Source organism: Eulemur rufifrons, chromosome 15, assembly GCF_041146395.1.
Source record: "Eulemur rufifrons isolate Redbay chromosome 15, OSU_ERuf_1, whole genome shotgun sequence".
NCBI classification, from domain to species: Eukaryota; Metazoa; Chordata; class Mammalia; order Primates; family Lemuridae; genus Eulemur; species Eulemur rufifrons.
In genome coordinates, this window is record NC_090997.1 from 90,695,869 (window position 1) to 90,720,436 (window position 24,568).

At 36.5% G+C, this 24,568-nt stretch overlaps 1 protein-coding gene across 2 annotated transcripts in view; it reads left to right on the forward strand.

Annotated features, from left to right (window-relative positions):
• The window catches only part of UTRN (utrophin), a 478,322-nt gene that overhangs the window by 294,409 nt on the left and 159,345 nt on the right, over positions 1-24,568 (forward strand). The window lies entirely within an intron of this gene.

Here is a 24,568-nt window from a genome sequence, read left to right on the forward strand (position 1 = left end):
GTCTTTTTTGTTTTGTTTTATTTAAAGACCAGAAGTTCTTGGACAAAGAATATATATTTATTTCAGATTAATAAATACATAAAGTGAAATAAGAGATTTTTTTCTAGAATTAAGGAAGGTCAATTAATAAAAACTATGCACTTAATCATCAGTATCCTAGGCATCCTAACTCATTTTCAGCAATGATAATAATCCATTATTGAAATTATTCCTTGGCCCTAAGACAATTACAGATTCTGGATGCCCTGCTTATATTAAGTGATGTATCAAAATGCTACTTTTAGAGTTTGGGTGTCTTACACTTTTAGTAAACTCAAGTGAGTAGAACTCAGTTATTAAGGAAAAAGCACTGAAGACCTGAATAATATTTCCATGAATAAAGTAATTAATTTGTGATTGGTTGATTTTATGCTTTTCAGATCACAGAAGTCTTAATGCTGAGGAAGCTTGACACAGGCAGTGCAGGTGTTTACATGAATATAAAATTAGCAACTATATTTAGGCATAATTAAAATCTAGTATGGTATGTAAAACCTATTTGTCTTTGACTGGAACTTATTCCAAGTTAATGAGATCTCCAACAAGGCATGGAATGTATGTCCCTTTTTGAAATGGTGATACTTTCTTAATTACTGTCTGTGTTTGGGTTACCCATTTTGACTCAGTTAAAAAGCTGCAAAAGCATAGTCTGAACGTCTCTTTTTCTTATGGCTAATTTTCCATTAAGTTTATACTACTTGTACAAAGACCCAATATTATGAGCCGGAGAATTTTACAGGTGTGGATTTAATGTGTAGTGTGAGTCCACAAAGGTGGTACTCATTTGTATGAAGCCTAAATTTTTTCCTAGTTGTTTTAGTCATATTCAGATCTATCTTCTTTCCAGCCATTTCTTTTTAATTTTCTGCTAATCTGATGTCATTATCACTTTACTCATCTTTTGTGTGTGTTTGTGTGTGTGTGTTTGTGCAATCTTTTGTTTTTCTATCCCCAATCCCAAGAGGCACAGGTGATATATTTTGAGGGATTTTGGAAGGATGTTTCTTAATTTCTGAGTTTTGTGTTTGTTTTCCTCCCTCTCAGATAAGTTGTACTACATATGGCTGAATTCCACCTGTTTTATAGTAGTGACAGGAAAATTCTTTTAGAGATAAAATGTCACAAATCTGCCTACCTCCTCCACTCTCCCAAAGAACTCTACAACGTCCCCTTTTCTGATCTATTTAACTGGAAATGCTTCTTTGTTTTGGAGAAATTAAGAAAACAGTGAAGAATGTCCCCAGCCCACAAAGGAGAAGATTTTTTTCCCAATGGGACAGTTGTTTTATTCTGAGCATAAAATGTGGGAATAAATATTGGTAGGATTCCATTATATTGACTTTTCTGGGTGAATTATATTTATGACTGTGTAATATATTATGGGATGTGCTTAAGCAGATTTTATAAAAATCAGGAAAACTTTGACCCTGAGCCTAATACAATACTTTTTTGCTTCTTCTGGGTTTACATAGACAAACTTTTAATTTTTCCATGGAGTCTCTCAGAACCACAAACCCTCTGTTTCAGTCCTCATTCCATCTAATATGATCATATACCTTCAGGGAAAATAATAGTTGATTGTCCTAGAAAATTTGTTGATGCATGGGAGAAAAGTACAAGGCAAAAGTTACAGGTACTGTTTAATAAAGGGCTCGTGTCTCTATCAGTAAATAGAGGTGTGTAGGAAATAAAATAGATGAGTGGTCACCATTTTAGAATTTGAGAAAGATTCATGGAGTTGGGAGGGGTTCCAGCTAATTTTTGTTCTTCAGGCTACTTTAAAGAATTATTTTTTGTCTGTCCTAATCACTGTGCATAATTTCATTTATTTAGTGCAACAGAATTGCAGCTTTTTGGCCGGGCACGATGGATGCCTCATGCCTGTAATCCTAGCACTTTGGGAGCCCAAGGTGGGAGGATTGCTTGAAGCCAGGAGTTCCAGACCAGCCTGGGCAACACAGTGAGAACCCATATCTACAAAAAATTTAAAAATTAGCCGGGTGTGGTGCACGGGCCTGTACTCTCAGCAACTCAGAGGCTGAGGAAGGAGGATCACTTGAACCCAGGAGTTTGAGACTGCAGTGAGCTATGTGATGATGCCACTGTACTTCAGCCCAGGCAACAGAGCAAGAACCTGTTTTGTAAAAAAATTAACATTGAAAAATTTAAATAAATAAAAACATTGCACCTTTTAAAATAGCCATAGACCTTAGATAATGTTTAGTTATTAATATAAAGTATTATATTTTGTTTTGAGGATGTCTTTAAACTTAATAGCTCCAAAGACAACTTCCATATTCTTCCTTGGGCTTTCCTTTTAGTTCAATTTGAAAGGAAAACACAAACACTTGGGTAAATAATAGAAGTATGATTCACATCATAAAATGGTGCTTTGCAGTATTAACAAGGTAGCAAATATACAGGTTGCCCCTGGTTCTTTGATTAATAACAGGAGAGAGAATATTAAGGCTTAGACAAAACACTAAGAATCTGAAAAAATAAAATAAAATGAGCCAGAGAAGGCAGCCTTACAGCTGGTGATCAAGAAATCCATGTTGAACAGAGGGGTTGTTGGGGCTTAAGGATAGCAAATAAAAAAAAGGAGGAATTATGGAGAAAGCTGTGCTGGTGATGTGCTTCTATGGGCTTCTCATGGTTCTGACTTTGGCAAAAAGTGGAAGGTCAGGGTAGAGTTGGCTGCTAGTTATTGGAGGGGAGAAAGCAACTCTTTAAAAAAATTTATGTCAAAATGGTATTCAGTGGTCCATCACATTGAATCAACACACCTTTATTGAAAACGTACTGTTTAGCACACGCTCTGGGGGTTCATTTCTCTTACTTTGTGAACTTGAAAACCTTTTCTTGTTGATCCTTAATATGGGTCACTAAACAGATTCTGTTTTACCTGATTAAATAAATGGTAACAAGGCCTAGGTCTACTCCTGCTATTTTACTGTATACTTACTTAGCAGTTCACTCTGTCACACTTCTACCCTGTCTGCGAGATTAAGAAAATCAGTGGTTACAGTGTCATGCAATTCTATTAGGCTTGAAAAGTGGTTGAGGTTTATGTTTTCCCACCTTTTTAACCTCCTTTATTTATTAGAAGCATTCTCTTAAGTGTATGATGAGTCAACATTTCTTTGTCTAAGTCCAGCAAAGTCAAAGTATTATTTAATTTTAAAATGTTATAAATCCTGTGCATGCTAATTTCCTTCCCTTAACATTTAATTGGAGACTTTTTTTTCTCAGCTCACTGAAAATGTTACTAGGTTCCTCTGTGGCTGTCTGCTATTTGAACAGAGGATCGACTAATTAGAATAATAGAATAGCATGATTGTCATTCCTCCATTCTCATAGTTTTTTTTTTTTTTAAGGGAGATTTTTTTTAAAGGAAGCAGTTCCAAAAATGTATTATATTAATAAAATATCACATCCGTATTCCCCCTTGAGTCACTTTTTCACTTCCCCATGCCATCCTTCCTTTATTCTCTATGATAATACTCATCAAAAAATGGGATGTTTCCCAAGTAAAGAAAATCTCTCATGCATAAAAATTCAAACTGAGGAAACAAATACATGGTGTGAGGGGTGGCTTTTAATTTGACTTTTAAGATCTTCTACATTACAAAAGAATTTCTTGAAGATTACTTTATATAGACAACTTCTTTAAGGTGCAGAAAATCAAAGAATGTTCTAAATTTTAAATACTTTTTCTTTAATGGGCACACCTGTTCCTAATATTCATATGTAAATGGTGCCTATTTACATGTGAGTCCCATGTAGTGGGTAAATGAAAACTGGTTTGTGAATTGCTTATGTTTGTTAATGTTAGACAAATAGTCCGGATGGCTTCCTCTACTCTGGCTATACTGTGTTGTCCAGCCAATCTCGGCACCCTCTTTACCTGCTAGGCTCAGAACAGAGGATGAAAAGTGCATCTAAATAAATCTTATCCTAAGAAGCACACTCTCTGGAAAGGGGGGAAAGCCTATTGGATAACACTCAGTTTGGGATTTTTTTTCCCTCCAATTGTAGTTCTTAGTACCTTTAGAATTGAGTCAACCCATTATTTGTCACTCAAGAAGACTTTTTAGTAAACTGATATATTTAATTGGATCCTTAAAGCTCATAAGATTTATAGTGTTCATTTCTGTCGATTGTGAATCTGCTCACGTTTGTTCTTCACGAAACTGTGGAATAGCTTTTCATATATTTTTATGTGTCAACCTAAAAAGAAACTCAGAGAGCCAGGCTCCCCAGAAGAAATGAGTTTATTTGGTAATAGCAGAGGATTGCAGTCCGGGATATGCATGCTATGACAGTTCATAGGCATATCTGAGCGGGGTTGGGGTCAAAGGGAGACTTTACAAGACAAAGAGAAGTCCACTTAAGCTGTTCTGTAACGAAAAATCATTGTTACAGGGGCTTTCTGCAGGAATTGGCATTAGCTCATTGGTGAAGACAGCCATACTAGTCAGGTGTCCCTGTGCAAGCTGCTTATCTGGGATATCGCAGTCCAGAGGAATTTCCTTGCAATAAGTCCTGTTACAGACAAACATGCAGTACATACAGGAATTTCTTATGATAAGGGCTGTTGCAGGCATTTGTGCACGAAGGCTTCCCCCTTTGTGGCTTCCCAACTCCATTTTCTAGGATTTGACATAGTGATTCCATTTGGTACTTGCATCTTTCATGCATGGATAGCTCAGAATGTAAGCTCCTGCAAAGTAATAGTTCTGTGTCTTTTTTTCATGGTATCTATTATCTGTGCCACATAATAGATGTTCAAATAAAGGACAATAAATATATTATCGCCATTGTTATATTTTCTTAGGGACTGTGTTGTTTAAATGACTGCTATCATAAGCATGTGACAAGCACTATGCTAATTATTTTACCTATGCTTTTCACTCAACTTCAACACAACTCTATTTGGAGTTTGGAATATTATTGAAATACTCGCTTTATAGGTAAATAAGTGGAGCAAAGACAGGTTAAACTCTTGCCCAATGTCGTACAGAGAGTTGACTTGAGACTTCCCTGTTGTCATTGCCTCATCTTCTCCTCCACTGGCTGTTGCTCCGGTTCTCCACTCAATAATATAAATTTTAAAAAACTACAACTCTTCATTTTTACTTGAGTGAAATTACGCACATACCACTCATTCATTATTTTTCAGGTATAGTTCCAGGATGAGCAGTTTACTCTAATGATCCATTTCTCGTTTGGTTGGAAAATTTACCAACAGAGCAGAAAAGAACAGGAGGGAGAGACCCCAGGGGAAACACATTCAACTTTGCGATAAATTCTATTTTTGTTTTAATGTTAAAGTTTAACTTCTAATTCTTTAGCCGTATTTACTCAACTGTCAGTGAAATGATAAATCTTCTACCTCATTTCACAAGAGGGCAGCACTTTCTTTTAAAATTTAAAGTATGACTCAAAAAATACAGTCAAATTAACTTTTTTTTCTGTCATGAAGTTAAGCTTGAGTGATTTGCAGGAAGACTGGAGCCCCTCTTTCTTTGGGGAAATTTATGAGTAGGATGAGTGCAAATCTACAGGCTAACTTGGGATCCTTCTAAAAATGGAAAGATGTATTAAAATCAGCCCTTAAAATTTTTGACTTGAAATTTGAATTAGATTAACTAGTTTGGTAACTGTAAATATGTAAGAGTCTGCCAAGATCATGACATTCTCTTCAATCATGGAATCACATTAAGGATGTATAATTTTAATATATTCTAATTATTTTACTCTTGTCAAATAAAAAGTATGTATTGAACAATGGTTGTATGTTCAGCATTCTACAGGTCATTTGAGGGGCAAAAAAATTGAACTGTTTTCTCCTTCTCTCAAAGAGCTTGCTCCCTGTCAGGGTTAGAGGGAAGGTAAAGCAAGTTGATAAAGTAACTTGTAAACAAAGCAAGGCAACATGTAAGTAAAGTACAAGTTAATAGTATAACATAATGGAGATGACCTATTTGGATAGGAATTGTTGAGTAAAAGCTATAGGGCAGGGCTTTGAGTGGAGATTGGAAGTTGAATTGAACCTCAATGGTTGAATAAAATTTGAATAGATAGAAAAAACAGATAAGCTATTATTTAAGAGAATAGAATCCTGTCAACAGGGGGAAAAGTAGAGTATGCATTAGGGAAACTTAGAAAAGCATGTTGTTTAGAAAATTGGGAAGAAATAATACTTGGTGTGTAGAACAAGGCTATATTATGGCACGTTGAAAGCTAGGCAGTAGAGCTGCACTTCCTAGTACCATAGCCACTCGTCATATGTGACTATCTACATTGAAATTTAAGTTAATTAAAATCAAAATTTAGTTCCTCAGTCATGGTACCCACATTTCAAGCATTTAATAGCCATACTGTTCTATTGGACATTACAGATATAGAACATTTCCATTATCACAGAAAGTTCTCTTGGACAGCAATACATTAGGGTTTAGATATTTTGGGGTTGGGTTATGCAGGGCCATTAAAGAGAGATGATTAGATGGTATGAATAATATTTGAATTTTAAAGCTGTGAGCAGGAAACCAACTTTTTTGTATAAGTGCTCTAAGAAATGTCATAGCTAATTTACATTTTAAATTAGTTACTAGTATACTAGTTTTATAGATGAGAAAATAGAGGGTGAGATAAAAGGAGTAACTTTTGCGTTAGTTTTCTAAGAGAATTCAGTTTGGTTTGTCATGCTAATAGGATGAAGAAGATAATTTGAGGATACAGAGAGACTAGAGTCAGAAAGGATGGTGTGAAGTAATCCTGTGAGGAGGTGAGAGAGTATAAAAAAATATTAAGAGATTTTGATATTAAATAGTTGGTAAATGTGGGTATAATTATTGGTCATTCCAAGTTGTTTTGAAGTTTCAAAATTTTTGAGCTTATGCATAGATAGTATGTATGATATTGATTTAGTAATTCAGTGACTATTTTTTTTGGTGTGTACCATATATCAGAAACTGTCATAATCTATGGGGATACATCAGTGCACAAAATAGGAAGAGTATTGCTATTTTAAGAATGGCTTCACTGATTTGATGAATATTTTATTATTTAATATTGCTTTTTAATAATTAGTGATCAGTGATGAACTTTCATGTAATCTATGTATATATGTTTTTAAAATTGTGTTGCTAGTAATAGCTAATGTTAACTCTTAACAAGTATAAATATTTTGGTAAAAATGTGCAGAGATATTAAAAAACATCATCCACTTAACTTCCCAAAATAATATACTGTAATATGTTCAGAGTTCTTATTAGTTTTTTTTGAAATGTATGAAAGCTTAGTAGAACCCTCACCCCTAAAAAATTCAATGCAGCTACTCCTGGTATTGCATGTAAGTATAGGAATGTCTTAATTGTCCTGTAACTAAAACTATCCAATTCTCAATGAATTTTCATTGAAACTAATGACCAATCAATTGTATAGTATAGGGAATGCCTTTCTTGATAAGAGTGTTTGCTCAAGTGTCAGAGGAACATTTTCCACGGAAAAATCAAGGTCCAGACAAGGGGCCGAGGGTCAAGCAGCTAGATAAGTGTCAGATAAAAATCACGACACAGGTCTTTTGACTTTCTTATTCATCCCATGAAAGATGTAATATCTAAGGGCGAGGGTGAAATAATACAAATAAGTAATCTAGTTCACAGGTAACATCAATTAATACTTTCTCATAGGATTAAAAAGTTTTCTATATTGCTTATCAGACTATGATAGAAGTAGAATGACCTGACTCATAATTTCTAATGAGAAAGTTATGATCTACGACTTAGGTTCTTATCATCCTGAGCGATAATCTTTTCTATAAGAGTGTGTAGTATCAATTGTAAGGTAATTAAGAGGCATTAAAAATATATGGCACAGCTAAAAAGGAGCAACCAATGACTTTGGCAGTGGGAATAGTGCTGGGTGGGATGATATAACCTGAATTAATGAATATTGACATTTCTCAAAGTATTTTGTAGGAACATTTAGGTTGCATTAAGTTTTCTAACTGAATTTCATATTTTTCAATAATACACAGTTTTTGTAGCATTCTCAATAACATGTATGGTGTTTTGAATCTACTAAATAATGTCAGACCTCAGACTTTCAAGTATATATTTGGTTTTTGCACATTACCAACAGCACTCAGTTTAGTCTAGTGATCTAGATGGCTGTTATAATTTTGGAGAAAGTGGCAGCATAACTGAAAAAATGATGACAATTTCATTATATGAGTCCCTTTTTAATTATAAAAATCTCTCCAAAGGAATATTCCAAAAACGTTTTGTGCAATAGTGACTTTGCTTGGGTAGTTGTTTAGCCTTTCAACATTACGGTCTTGATACGAATACTCACTTTATACACATAAATACTAGATTTGGTGTAGTACTTGTAAAGGTTCTATTACTTCATAATCCTTCCATATTTTAATTTTAAAGTTAAAACACCCTTCAGATCCAATTCTGTATTTAAATTTTGCTTGAAATTCTCTGGTTTGGCAATTTCTAACATAGAGCTAGACATAACAAACTTCCCCCTACTACTTGATCTAGTCCTAAATAAGAACACAGCTGATGTCAGTGTCAGATGACTTCTTCACCTGTACTAGTGCATTTTCTTTAGTATTTTGTTACAGTAACTTTCGTAGCACATCAAGTATTCCTTCTCTGAACATGACAGCAGGGTCCAGGATATTTTCTTTTTTACTAATGCAACTTAGATCCATCAGTGAAGTTGCTATTTGTACTGCAGCATCCCCAGCTGCTAGGAGATTCTGGCTTGCTCACTCTGCTACAGTCTAGGTGGATCACTTAGTCCAACTTGAAAGATGAAGTGATGCTTCAACTGCCTGAACAAATTAGGCCAGGCATTTATTTTTGAGATATATCAGTGGATTTTATAAATGTTCTAAAACATTTTATACCATAGAATATTATAGTATTAGATGACAATAGAATACTAGTTTCCTTGGAAAGAGAAAAGCTTGAGGTACATAATGCCTATTTAGACGTAAAGTTGTTATTTAAATAAGCAGGAGTTACTAGTTACAGGATAACTTATGAGAACAAAAAGGCTTTGTCCATGTGTTCTTTAGAAAAGTTTACCATTGACCAACCCACTGCTGCTGAAGGCTTGTTTCTATTGAGGGCTGATTTGGTAGAATGTTAGACCATCTGGCACTTCTAAACTCCTGAAACTTTCAGAGGCAAAAATAATTGCCTCCACTGGTGTTAACTTTCAAATATAATGATGCTACCATTTTTGGAATAGATATCTACCTAGGAAGATAAATGTGTTTTACTTGGGGATTTTCCATCTATTGATTTAATTTTGTGTGAAAAAAGCAACACATGCTGTGGTAAAATTTTCACACAGTATAAAAGATTTAAACTTAAAATATCCCGTTCTAGACACTCAGATCTCCAATCTTTCAGAGATAACCATTAATGCTATCTTATAGTTCTTTACACAAACAGATTATTTCATAGATTGTACTTATACATAACTAAATCACTCCCTCCTTTTTGGCATGTACATATATACATTATATACATACATATATATTAGAGATTATTTATTAGCCATTGAGACCATCTGCTTTTTATAGTCACATAGCATTCCATTATGTGAAACTGCCATAACTTACTTACCCAGTTACCTATTGATAAACATTTATATTGTTTTCAGCTTTTTGCTGTATCAAATAGGACTTACTGAACATCCTTGTACATATGTCTGTGCACATGTTTGCAAATTCCTGGGAACAGAATTTCTGAGTCAAAGATTATATGCATTTTAATATTTGATGAGTGTTGTTAAATTATCGCCTACCCCCAAATTTGGCAGATTCTAGTAATCTCCAGGAAATATAATGGCTTAACCTAATTTTGTCAAACATAGGAATTCTTCATCCTATAATCAGCCTACTGATTTTCTTGTAGGCTGCATAATATATTGGGTTCACCATCTCTGGAGTACTTTATTGGAAACTTTTTGGAAAGAAACGAAGATATAATGTAGAACTCATTGCCCAGAGCAAACATCTGAGGAAAGTGAGATAAGGTACAGAAAATAAATATAACTCTAGGAAAAAATGGATGATCTGGATGATCGTGGTCTGTGACTTTTTGGGGGAAGCCATATTTGTAAGTGTAAGTTGTTCATGTGGTCAGCGTATTAACTGGTTATTGGTGAGATTAGTGAAAGTGAATCATGACCAACGAATTGAAATAGGTTTGGGGTGTGATTTTGCAGAGAATTCCAAATAGGATCCTAAGCACGAAAACGGCAAGGCCATGGTTCAGTTGAAGCAGTAACTCAGCTATGAATGGATTAGCCTGCACGTATTAGGAAAACTCCACTGCCTAGTTTTATACACAGAAATATGGCTGATCTCTTGGGGTTAGTTTGAACTTCCTCTGTGTTTACCCAATCTTTAGTTCCTTAAATACAAATTCAGATATAAGAACAGTGCCCTCCTGGGAAAAGTACCAGTTTTTCACTTGTGAGTGAAAACAGCTTGCACTTTCAATTTTGATTTATTTTGACATTTTCATCACTGTTATTAAAATTTGTATTTTAATTTTGGCTTTAATTTTCCAAATCTGGATAGCTAAGGTAAACTGGAAAAACCTTTATAAAACTTTTCAAAACCCTTTAAGAACCTTCTTTCCCTGTGTGATCTAGTTACATATCCCACAGGCTGTCAGTAGACATCTGGAATTTTGAGGCTTGGCTGCCTGAAATTGTTTCACTCTTGTCTGATGCTGCATACTTTTTAGAAAGGATATGGTTTGGAAACATTAACTTGTCTTGGCATTATTTTTAGTCACCTAATAAAGTGCACTCTGAATTATTAAATATTTAGAGGGTTGCTGAAGGCTCACCCCTGTACCGGGTTGCCTAATTCAGAAGCAGATCAGCTATTTCTCTTCCTGAACCCCTACTCTACCCACCCACTCCCCTTAAAAAGAAAAAGCTTTTTGTACCTTTTAAGTATCTATTAGAATCTTCTGGCTAGGAGTTATGGAAATGCACACACACATACACACAAAGTGTTGAATCATTTTGTTATGAATCATTAATTTTATTTCCCAAATACCACCTGTACAATTGTCACAATTGATGGCATTATACTGAAGAGGTGAACATTGAAAATAATTCTTTGTGTACAAAGTATATCGCCTGAACTTCCTGGGATAAAAGGAGAGCTCCCCCTTTCATCAGAGGGCTCAGGCCTCCATCTTTAGATTGAACTTTCTGCCCTTTAGGGCTGTATATTACCTTAAATAGCTACCAGCTGACAGCCTCCGCTGCTGGCTGATGTTAACTAGAAAGCTGTAATGTATGGAGTGGTCTCTCCTTAATGGCACTTCAGTGGTAGAAGACAGTGAATTGAAATCTCAGATCATGTTTAGGGTCTTGAAGCTATTTTATTTTTGAATTATAAACCTCAAGTTAGAAGGGTTATGAAAAGGAGAATTGTGTATATTTCTTTCACAAGAAATGAACTGGATCTTTCCTTGAGTCAGAATGGGCTTATAACAAGTAAATTTTTCTACCCATGCCTGAAGCTCCTCATTCTAGTAATGAATAAGCCATGATGTAGCGATTTATGTGTAATCACCTATTGACCTCCATATGCTTCACTTTAGAGGCTCCTAAGAAGCTTTTCTTCTTTTCTTTTCTTTTTGTTCTTTGTATTGGCCAATATAAAGAGAAACCTGTTAGGTTTTACATCTTTACAGTTTTAAAAATTTGAACTTAGTGTTTACTGGGAAGGGTGCTTTTATATCGACTATAGGAGTCAAGACATTAATTTGTTTTTCCACAAAGCATTTAGACTGCTCTTTTTGCTTATGTTTGACCAAACTCTAAAGAGTCTCTTATTGCCTTAATAAAATTACTAGATAGGTCATCTTTTAACAAATTACATAAAATATAGTTTTTAAGTGTAAAAAGTTGTAAAATTAGCCCAGCCTATGAAAAATTCTTGGCAAAGCCATATAGACATTTGGAACTCTTCATTTGGGCATTGGAATGTGGTTTTTATTGAGTAATTTAGATTTAGATTTTATTGAGTCCATTGTTGAATTTTCCTGTGCTTGTCTGTGGTTCTGGAAGCTTTACTTTCTCTTGGAACTATGTGTCTATGTTTGAGACATAATCTATTGAGCTAGAGATTCCAGGGTTATTCAGTGTTGATCTGTTACAGGGATTGGTAGTGTTAAGTTTATTCTACCTCTTGAGGATTAGTGAACAATTTGTTTGCACACTAGTTGAAACTGGCAAAATGTCAACTACTTCAAATGTCATCATCCAATTTATTAAGTCTCTCTGGTGATGTATTGCTTTCACTGGAGACCTCTGTTTTTTGTTTTAATGATTATAGGATTACAGGCGATAATGTATCAAAGAGGTGCTAGGTAGAAAAGGGCTATGGAAATGTAAGGTTTTTTTGTTCTAAGATGATACTTTGTGTGCTGACTTTAAACTGAGAAAGTATTCTCATCTTACAGATATCAAACACAATTCAGAATAAAATGCACTCACTGTTATAAAAGCTACTCACATTTACATTTTACAAGTCTCACTTTGAATGTGTTACTGAATTATCAAAGAGTATATTACTTTTAAATATTATATCAAATATTTTGCTATTTGAATTTTATAGAATATCTTTGGATTTTTACATAATCTATTTGCCTTTTATACTTAAAAATAACATTTTTGGTTGCTTTCCATTGTTTTAGTAAGAATACAGTATCCTGTAATGAAAATTAGGAATTTTAAATTTTCTTTTGAATGATTCCACATTTTTTAATGATCGATTTTGAATATGAATCCACTAAGTTTTGTACCCTCTGCCTTTTTCTTCTTCTAAAGAGGCTGTCATCATTCCTAGTTTTGTCAATATCTTAGTTTTTGATATTTTATAACTGTAAGTTATTTTATAATTGTAGGTAAAGGAGCTTAATTTAAGTGTTCTCTTTTCTGCATTGGAAGAGTATGTCAGTTCTGAGAATGAGAAGTTGATACAGAGGCATCAACTTCTGGACATTCTACTCTAGAATTCCATGCGGCAACATACTCTTGTTCTCTTTCCTTAGCCCCAAAGACATGGGTACTTATAAAGTACTCTTGCTGTTATCTTTTGGGGAAGAATCCTTGATACAAAGGAAGCTCTTTCTTTTCTCTCATTTTTATTAGGCCTTGTGTTTAGCCTTGGGTAAGGACACAAGATATTTGAGGCTCTAATAATAACATATCATTCTTGTCTTGGTATAAGAACCCGATGAACATAAAGAGTCTACTTCAGAGAAAGACTATGGTATTCTCTGTTGTTCTCCAGAGTTTTTATTTAATTCACTCTTCTGATATGTGCATGGGGGATGGCGTGTTTGCACATGTCTCTGATCACAGTCATCCAACACCCTGGGTGGTAGCTGGAAGTTTGCCCAGCTGAGAAAGATTGTTCTTTTACTCTCTCTCCTTTATTTATTTATTTACTTTTCTGTGGTGGTGGTGATGGTGACGGTGTTGGTGGTTTCTTTTGTCTTGTATTTATGTAAAAAGTTTATTTGCTGCTATTGAGAGATCTCAGCATGTGGCCCTAGAACCCTCACAGACCAGGTTCCATGTGGTTGCTTTTTGTGTAAGTTTCTTTGCTTCATTTTTGATGGTTAGCCTTCATGCTGATGTTAATGCTGCTTTGATCCTAACTGCAGATTATTTTTACTTATGGATTTCTGAATAACCATTAGATTAACACATTTGTTTTTGAAATCAATAGTACCTGTGTATAAATCTGGACTAGGTGTGTTGAGGTGAAACACGGTCTGCTAGAAATCTCATAAAGCCATTTTGCCCCTGGGGACATGTAGGTTTTTATGAATAAATAATGAAAATATTTTAAAAGCTTGTTAAATTTGTATAGATGGGCATATGTAAAACACATGCTATTTAAATACTGATAGGAAAATAAGTTGGGAACAAAATGGAAAAAAAGAAAAATAACCACATTGTATACTGTTCCCCGATAGGTTTTTAGTTTTTTCTGCTGTTAAATGGAATCTCTTACTACATATGTTTAAATGAGTGCTAACAATTTTGATATTTAAGCAATTCAAATTGCCTTTTAGGAGATGTATATTCTAATTTCAGGGTCCCCCCCACTTTGGTCTATATCCTGAAGCAAAAAATAAACTTAGTTATATTAAGATTAATATATTAATAATTTCATTTGTGATGTTATTATTTAAAACACTATATATTTATGATGAAATTTTGTACACAACTAGAGAAATATGTTTCATATGGCCATTTCTGTCATATTTAATGTTTATTGGTATACTAAATAGCTATGTAATACAAAAGCATAATCATATATGCTTTGGAATCATGTCCATAATACCACTACAAAGAATTTAGAATTTGGATTGAAGTTTTTCTTTTAAAATGATTACACTTTAAGTTTGTGGAACATAGTGTTTCTCTGAGTGCCAGTAATAATTTGACATCAAAATGGAAGACACATTCAAAGAGATTAGTTATTACATTTCGAATACAGTAGTTTCACTTGTTAAGTTTTATGTCAGAAACAAGTAAATTCCCCATATGAGAACAGTCTGAATGACTTTCAGTGTTATCAATGAGATCAAAACACTTTCTTCTGATAGTATTTTCCCTATCATTTTACAGTTAAAACCTTTTTGTTTTTTTAGAAAGAATAAAAGTAATCACACATATTTTCTTTGTGATTTGTATTGTTCTGTACATTCACTCCCTTTCCTTTCAATGGGTTGGCTCCCAGTTGGAAAGTGGGTGCTGTGACCCATTCAGGATTGAGACAAATGTGCGAGATCCTGCGCTGAAGTTTGGGGCAGCAGGCCTCCAGGAAGTGGGAGTGAGCTTCACTTCAGACTGTGTGAGGGGTGGTGGAAAGGGAGGATGCTGATTAAAATAATAAACAACTGCCGGAGAGAGAAGTCGATTGGCACACTGCTGTCAGACCAGGGAGGGGAGCTGCGGAAGCTGGCTGAGGCTGCTCTCCCCTGCCACGGAGCCTGCAGAGGGGACCATGAGATTTGCCGCGAGAACTTTTCTCCAGGCAGATAGAACAACTTTAAAAACAACTTTAGTTCTGTTGCGTTGACAGCATCCCTTAGGCCAGGCCAACCTAGGGAAAGGGACTGCAACTAGCTTGGTGGTTACCATAGCAACCCGGGCTGCTGGTGTCTGGGAGAGTGAGAACCGGTGGCCTCTTGTCCCGTGTTGGGTGTTTCCTCTGCTAAGAGCGCACTCTTCCTTGTTCGAACTCTACATAAGTCATGCTCTTTGAAAACTGGCTCTTTACCCAGGATTTTTTTTTTTTTCTTTTTCTTTCTGAAACCAGTCTGAATGGAGGAAGTTGGTAATACTTGGCTTTTTTTTTTTTTCTTCTCTCATGCAAGTTTCCAGGATATAGCTTCTTTTTTTGCTGTGTGTAATTGAGAACAAACTCTAAGCTTGGGGCCCAGGAGAGAGCCGTTGTGGCCTGCAGGTCATTAGTGAGGTGAGCAGAAGGGAACCCTGGGCTTCCCAGAGAAAGAGGAGACCATGCCAGCCTCGTGGAACGCAGCTACCAGAAAACACAGAAGCAGGTCCATCCCTTGCGAACTCCGAAGTCCATGAAAAAACGGACCCACGGTGGGGTGGCTAAAATGTCCCAGCACAAGCTGCTGCTGCTGATGGACCGTAGCTCAAGGGCAAGGCTTGTAAAGGATTTTACAAAGGATTTTAAAGTATAGCCAGAAAAGATACGGTTTTTAGAAGTGAAACGCTGTTGTTTGAAGGAAGTTTGCCGGAAAGATGTAGGCTGCAAGGGTTACTGGACGATGATTGGTCTGAACTTCAGCTTACGGGAATTGCTGACAAAATTTGAAAAGGTATGCAGAAAGCAAACTTTGTGAATCTACTCTTTTTCCTTCTTTCTTTTCTTGTCTTTTTTTTTTTTTTTTAAACTATGTGTTTAGGTGCCAGATATTCTATTGACTCTTTGGTGGTTTAATATAATTTATAAAGCATATTTGATTTTGATATCCTCTTTAAATTGTTTTTTCCAGTAAAGGGTAAACTAGCAATTCTTTCCTTTGGTCTGGAAGGCTTCTCCTGAGGCTTGTCACTTTTAGAGTTCCACATCAGAAAAGATCCTTTGTACTCAAGTCGGCTGGTAATTTAATTGAAACTTCTTTTGGGAAAAAAACAAAACTAAAACAAAAACGCAGCAACAAACACCTGGTTTTGGTGCCAGAGTCTGACTTCATCGGGCATGGCTTCTGTTTTCCATACCCCTCAGGTTGCTTTCTCTAGACGCCCAGACCGCCCTTTGCAGCCCTCTCTGCCTGAGGACTCAGTTCTGAGTTGCAGGAGAAGTCGCCTTACAGCCACGATGGCACATCTGACCTCAGGCATTTCCTTTTTATCTCTGTGTGCTTTAAACGTGGAGTGCTTGTACGTACTCACTGCAGGGCTTTACTGCTTGGATTATTAATTTCGTGTGTAGTTCTTTTTTCCATAGGAAGGCTCTTGGCACACTCTGGGTTGAGTGTAGCCTGCCAAATGCTACCTTACATTTATAGTTTAAACAGAAAATCTTCACATGCCACATATGGGCTCTTGCCCTCCTTAGCCTTTGGATGCCAAGCACCAGCCTTCCGATTTCCAATCTTTAAATAAAAAGAAAGGCAGAAAGAGGTGAAGTCCTCTCTCACTAAGTCAATTATTTATCAGTTGTTAAAAGATGTCCTCAGTGGTTTTCACCATGGATACCCCTCTGGTTCATTGCAAGTACAAATACTGTAGAAGCCAGACTGTATTGAGTCATTAAAAGAATAATGGGCTTTTCCATATAAACCGCAATCGCCAGAGGGAAAAGATGTAAAACCACACCATTTGAAAAGTGGAGAGGCTTTTCCAAAACAATTGCAGTCATTGCTTGCGTGCCTTTTGATGGTAGGAACGTTGTAGTGGGAAGAATGTGGAGAAAGAGGAATTTAGCTCCTCCTAGGCAGGTGCTCCCTTCTGGCCGCAGTTGCTCCCCACTCTCCCCGCACCCCAACTGTAACCATGAGGATTATCCTTGTAAGGCAGGGCAGACTTTGACCTCTTGCTTTAATGCGTGGTTAAACATCTAAATTCCTGAAAGATGCTTCCCTGTCAGCTTGCTCTCACCATTTAGAAGGGGCAAGGAAGGGAAAGAATATCTTCCTTACAGCAACTGGTAACAGCAGGTGACAAACTTTATGACCATAAAGAGGTCTGTTAGCTTGTTTTGTATAGATTTGTCTGTTTCTTCCTTAAAAGGTATGGGGCATATGTTACATGAATAATTCATTACTTAGACCCCCTGAGAGGCAGTAATTGTGGGCAATAGCTGGACTTTTGTATTGTAATTGCTGCTATTAGTCTTAAAAGCCTAGGTCAGATACCAGAGGTTAGTAACCTGCCTCAGCCTTCAGGCCCTTTTATTGGTGGAGTCAGAAGTTCTGGTCATGTTAATATGCTTCCTCTTTTAACTCTCAAGCCTTAGTTTCTGAATGTTTCTTACTTTGGTAGTTGAATTGACAGTGAAAGAAGTCTATTGGCTTATTTCTGTCAAAGGCTTGATTGGGGTTTTCTGGGTTTTCTTGGGGTTTTTTTTGAGACAGAGGGCAAATTCAAAGAAACAATCCTGCTACAATCACAGTCTGAAGTTCTCCACGTGTTTATTTTTGTGTTAGACACCATTATAAAAACCTATATGAAAGTTAATCTCTTTGCCATATTTCACTTGTAGGAAGTTGACATACATGAATGTATTTTCCCCAACTCAAGTCTTAAAATCCTTTGTGTATTTTTACAAAAGCTGTCTCATATATTGAGCTTTTGCTACATTGATTCATTGCCAGGAAAACTGAAATTATGAAAAGGTATCACTGCCTCACACCTCTCAAATACAACTAACTACCTTCCCCCATCTCTGAAAGCAATTCTAGGAAAAGATCAAGGCCTACTGCTCTAATGCAAAAGCCACAGGATACCTTCAGATGCTGAATAGCAGTCTTTCCATATGCAAAGGTAGAATCTCTTTACTCTCAACTCCCTTAGTCCATCTTTTGATCAGCATTAGTGACATGTTTCTAGAGAGAATACTAACCTTACTGTCAGCAGTTGTAATTGTTCTACCTGATGTTTAGGTTATCTCAGCAAAAAGGTGATTGTGCTATGTTCCTGAAGCCATTTCAGGCTTTAAGAAAACTGGTGTCCAGTGTTGGGAGAGTGGACCCAAGTCCTGCTGTGTTCAGTAGTTGAGGCCAGCAGCTGAGTGGAAGGCCTTGTGGTGATGACTAATCTGGAAAGTTATAGCTAGGTCAGATAAAGTTCCCAGATGAAAGCAGACCTTCAGCATAACTTCAAGGAAGCAGTTTATTTGTGGAGGCAAACTGAAAGGGATGTTCTAGTAGGTATTTCTGAATTCTAGAGAAATCCAGTGGTTTTGTGATTCTTATTGGGTATCCATTCATATATGAATATTTGGCACATGATTGGGTATCTAGTCCCAAAATGTGTGGTACCAGGATTATGGTTTTGCAGCCTCGGCAGGATGGGCAAATTGTACTTGGTACTCATTTTTAATCTTCTAGAACCAGAAATGGCAATGCTGGGAGTCCCTGGGGTTCCAGGAGGCAGGAAGATTCTGTTCCCACAAGGTGACAGCTCATCAAGGATCAGGAAGCCCCCGTTGGGAGGAACCATACATATCCCAGAGTGGGACCTAAAGAAGAAGAACTAGGATGACCTAGTGGCAAGATGTGCCTGCCAGCAAGCAGGTCCTAATCATCCAACCTAATCATGAGGGATAAGCAGTTGTGGCTTTGGCCCAAGAGTGACTATCTGGAGAGTTCAAACTCATGGTTGACTGGAGACAGGAAGCTGGTCCGCCAACAGACCTCTCTGAAATCCAGCCTATAGGTTAGTTTTATTGCTACCCTGACTTTAATTAATTAATTTTTTCCCTGAAAGTACTTCTTAAAGGAAGTATCTCATGGCTTTAGTGACTGTTAATATTCTGTCATACTTGAGCCATATTCTTGTATACTGTCTTTATTTCCTTTGTTTTCTAGTCACAGTGGAGAGAGTTATGGACAGTTTTAGCTCAGTGACATTTTGAGTGATTATTGCCTTTTATTATTAATAATTTATGCAGCCCTACTACTAGATGATTAATAATAATGGTAGTTCTCTAAGGGTTTTTTTTTTTCTTTTTGGTATGTGACTGAGTAGTACCATGCTCTTGGTGAATCCTTGGGGAGAGATGTTCCCCATAGTGACAACGCAGAGAGAAACCACTCAATGCTGAATTTCTTTGTGGCATTTGCTACTTTTAAGATAACTCCAATTTTTAAAATGACAATTTGAGGCTATCTTGTGTAGCTCAGTTTGTAATATCTAATTTTATTTATTTATTTATTTATTTTGAGATAAAGTCTCACTTTGTTGCTCGGGCTAGAGTGCCATGGTATCAGCCTAGCTCCCAGCAACCTCAAACTCCTGGGCTCAAGTGATCCTCCTGCCTCAGCCTCCTGGGTAGCTGGGACTACAGGCTTGTGCCACCATGCCTGGCTAATTTTTTCTATATATATTTTAGTTGGCCAGATAATTTCTTTCTATTTTTAGTAGAGATGGGGTCTCAATCTTGCTCAGGCTGGTCTCAAACTCCTGAGCTCAAATGATCTGCCCGCCTCGGCCTCCCAGAGTACTAGGATTACAGGCGTGAGCCACCGGCCTGTGATATCTAATTTTAAAACAAATATCTAAACTTCACACTTCAAGGTCAACTCATTTATTCTATCCTTACTCCATATTTATGAAGTAAGTGGGTGTAGACGTGGAAAGGACAGTGGGGAAGACCTTCCCTCCTTGAGCTTACAGCCTAGTGGGAAGATACAGATCTTAAAAAGGGATGTTTTAAATAACAAGTGCATGGGTGAGCAAAAGTAGAGGGAGTCAGAAGAGTAGTAGTAGCCCTAATTAATCTCGGTGCTCATGAAGTCTCTCCGGGAGCAATTACATTTAGACTGAGATTCAACAGAAGAGTTTAAGATGAAGGAAGGAAATGAGATTGTGTGCCAGTGTGCACGTGTGTGTGTGTGTGTGTGTGTGTGGCCTGTGGGTGGCATCCAGTCGAAGGAAGAGATGGGAGCTTTGTGGGCAATAGGAACTGCTTTGACACGGGTCAGGAGTGAAGGAGGAGTTGTATGCCCCGGGATTGTAGTTTTAAACATTTAAATGCAATAACTCTTGTCTGGGTTTTCAAATCTGTTCAATTTTGATTACACTATCTGATTTGGGGAATTAAGGTGAGACAATAGTTTGGCTTCACGAAATATTTAATAACTGCTCTTAAGAAACGTGTTCATATGCAGATCAAATCTGGTTATGTATAGTGCACCTCAGAAGTTATGGTATTTTGGTATTTTAATTCACTGCAATCTTAGTGTATTTTAGAAACAATTGGTTTAGAGTTGAGGATTTGGAACACTTTTTGCTTGTCAAAGATATTTCTCCTTATAACAGTGTTTACTATGTTGAAATTTAAAATGTAATTCATTTATTGATTTTTTACCATTACAAATTGGCTATTATCTTGAATGTGCAGTAAACTGTGAGTTTGTTCCACTTAGTAATTTGACTTTTTTCTACTCTATTGTCTTACCTATATTTATAATCACAGTTAGTGGGAAAAGAACATTATTAGCATTGATTTCTAAATTTATAAATGCTGCTATAGACCTGATGATATCACCTCTGTTGGTCAAAATGTGATTCAGTAGAGTGATTAAAATCTGTGAGATTGTTGGGAAAAAATGTAGTTTACAGAATAATTAATTTAATAATTGATTGAAATCAATAAATTAATTGAAATAATTAACAGTAATTAATGGCAATTATTCACTATCCCAGAAACCTCACAAACTGTCTCAGACATATTTACATATGACATAAGCTTCGGTGATGATTTTTTTTATTGTATTATTATTCAGGTAGTATCTGATTCTTTTTAGAAGTTATGATTCACTTTCAAAATCTAAAGCTCTGGCAGTAATCCTGCTGAGCTCCTGAAAGTCAATTCAAAACTATCTCTGACATCCAGTCTAATCTTTGGAAGGAATGGTAGATTTATTTTCCCCTAATGTTTAACTTTGTTTATTTAGCCTGAGCTTTGGGACATGATAGGGAAGTTGTTCTAACCTCACTTCTTCTTCACCTTTAGGAAAGGGGTCAGAACTCCTTCAGGGAAAACATTGCTATGGTCACATAGGGTTAGGTAAATATGCCATGCAAAAATAAACCAAAATTATGTTAGCGAGATGCAAAGAGGATGACTCTATTCTAACACCCATTTGGTTGTTGAAGACTTCCTGGTGGTACTATTGTAAATCTGTTTCCTGTCAGAGGGTTCAAAGAGTTCTGTTAATTATAACCTGAAGAAATATTTTTGCTTACATAGTTACAGCTCCTGCTTGATTATAGACCGTTATAAGGAATTAGTATGTGATATACATTATAAAGTGTTCACAGTTATATTATTAAAGAACTGTCCAGTTAAGTGCAAAATTGGTGTTAAAATACTAATTATTAAATAAGTAAAAAGCAAGTAAATAAATGTTTTTCTTTATTTGTGAAGTTTATTTTGACCTGGGTAGTGGATGTTGTGCACAAGAAGACTAATTGTTAATCAGTGAACCTCTGTGAGCTTTTGTAGCCATTTTTGGGAAGGCTCCTCTGAAAGGTTGCATCCTATGCTTTTGAGGGTGCTGTACTTAAAGAAAAATATGCAGTCCTCTTTTTCTAACCCTTGGCTTTTCTTAACCTTCCAGATTCCACTTATATTATTTAAAGATACTTTTCAAATGCATCCTTAAAACATGCCTTCTGCCCTATTTTCAGATGTTAGTTCACTGCTTGAATATCTTGCTATGGCCCCTGTGTGCACATGACCGGTTTATGTTAAATGCTTCGAAGAGCATTGCTTTGTGCTTCTAGATGGATTACATTCCCATAACTAATTATCAGTAACTATTTTGTGCTGTTTAATGGTCAGAAGGGCTTGCCGGTGACAGAGGTAAGCATTAGTAGGGCCAAGTGTCCCAGCTGTGCAGTGAGAGTCAACCCTCTTTCATGGAAGTTTAATTTATTGTAGCATTTAATGCCACATCAGGGCCGTGATCTGACAGTCTCCCATGCTGACATCCTGATTTTAGAAGCAGTGCATCATTGCACAGTGATCTACGAATGAACATGAATCATTAACTGCATTTAATTCTAAATTTCCAGTGAAAGCTTCGGAAGGATTTTGCAGTGTAGGCTTCTAAATAGTTTTAGGTTCCCCCTATCAAATTTTTTAAGTGAAGAAATTAAACAAAATGATTACTACCTTCCCTTCCAATTCTTCAATTGTCTGTTTTTTTCCGTGGCACTACAGTGGCTAATTTGCCAATCAGGATGCACTTATTCATACATTCCTTCATGGGTTTATACACTTATTTATGTATCGTCTATTCTATTTTACATTAGGTTCATTCTATGTAACAGAGACTGTGATGGATACAGAAGAAATATTAAGATGATTTTCTGCTTTTAGGAGCTCCTGGTGTATCTGGCAAAGTAAATATGCCACCAAATGTTTCATAAAACAAAATAATGTATGCTGATTTCCTTTTCTTTGATCACTTTCTGGGTGTTGATTTTCTTCCCAACTTTTGATGATGTTCATGTGTGGAAGGGTTTTCCACATATTGAAAGTTATATTCCACCATGAATGTATGATCACTGGTAGTGCTGTTAAAGAGAGCTTTGTGGAAATACTTGGCATCATTGGCTGGGCCAGTTACGCCGTCCTGTTTAACCATGGTAGCTGGGTTGGAAAACATATCACCTGATCTGATGCGAGGAGGCAAATTAGCTCATGTTCTTGGCACCCAAATTTCCTGAAGTTGGGGAATGCTCTTGTGAAATTCAGAAAACTATTTATACATTTTAATACACTTCTATCTTTCTACTTTTCTTGAATATGAAAGGAAGCAAATACATCAGGCTACAACAGGATGTTGTGGTTTGAAGTTGTCTTGTGATTTTAGGTGTGGTCCACCAACAATAATCATGTATAGGAAATTTAAGGCCCGGTTCTCCTTGACAATAGAGAGCAAAGAGATGCTTTGTTTATTGTGTCATGGAGCTTATTGAGAAATGGCTACCATGCAGATACACAGCATTTGCTTAAAACTGTTGCAAACATTATCTGCTGACCTTTTAATATATTATATCTCTTTAGATGTCTTAAAATGCATTTCAAGACACAAAAATGGAACAGTTCCATCCGAATGAATAGGAATCATCTTTTCTAGGACTGTGGTCCGCAACTCCCGGGCTGTGGCCCATTACTGGTTCATGGCCTTTTAGGAAATGGGCTGTGCATCACCGCATGAGCTCCACACCACACTACCACCCACATGATAGCCCACCCTACCCCCCATTCCCAGTTCATGGAATAATTGTCTTCCATGAAAGTGGTCCCTGATGCCAAAAAGGTTGCCTAGGACATGGCCTAGGGGATGACACCAAAGAACTTTTCAGCAGAACTTTCTTGTTTTCATGGAGAATTTCTATTTGAAGTGTCTCAAACTATGACTATAGTGAGATTGCCATTTTCCATGCATAATATTACCCAAGCTGAGAACCTTGAGTCAGTATCTGACTTTCTTCCCCAGCTGCCCTATGTAAATGTGCACTGCACTTCCCTGGATAGAGTTGCCAGAGAAATGCAAAAGATTTAACAATCTCAGAGTTTTTGTTCAGTGGTTAGCCCTGGTTCTACGAATCACACCTTGCAGGTGGATGTGATTTGGTTTTATCATTAGGGTCAGATAACCTCAGAGATCAATGGGCTTGCAAATTTGGAGCATAAATCTTGTAGGCACTGTCTATCAAACTTTGTGTTCATCTCACCCATTCTCCAAATCTGACCCTGTTAGTATCATGTTAAGTATCACAAATCCCATCACAAACAATAATAAGGCAGTTCTGCCCCTTCATCTCATGTTAAGTGACAACTTCCTAACATGCTGATGGAGTGATGAGGTGCGAAAGGCCCTTCCATGGGTGCTTCTGGTTAATGTAGTCTGTGGGGGATTGAAGAACAGTCACTTAGGTGCTAGTCCCTAAGCTTTGGTTCTTGATGGAATTCGTGGATGTGCTTATCAAGAGTGAATTTTAGATGACTGAAAGCATTCTGAATATTTAAAGAATTTCTATTTAAATTTTCACTGTGCTCATTTATAATTGGAGAGACTTAAAAAGAGTGAGGTTGTCTTAGTCAGTTTGGGCTGCTGTAACAAAATACCATAGACTGAGCAGCTTATAAATAACAGAAATTTATTTCTCACAGATCCAGAGGCAGGAAAGTCCAAGACCAAGGTACTGGCAGCTTTGGTGTCTGGTG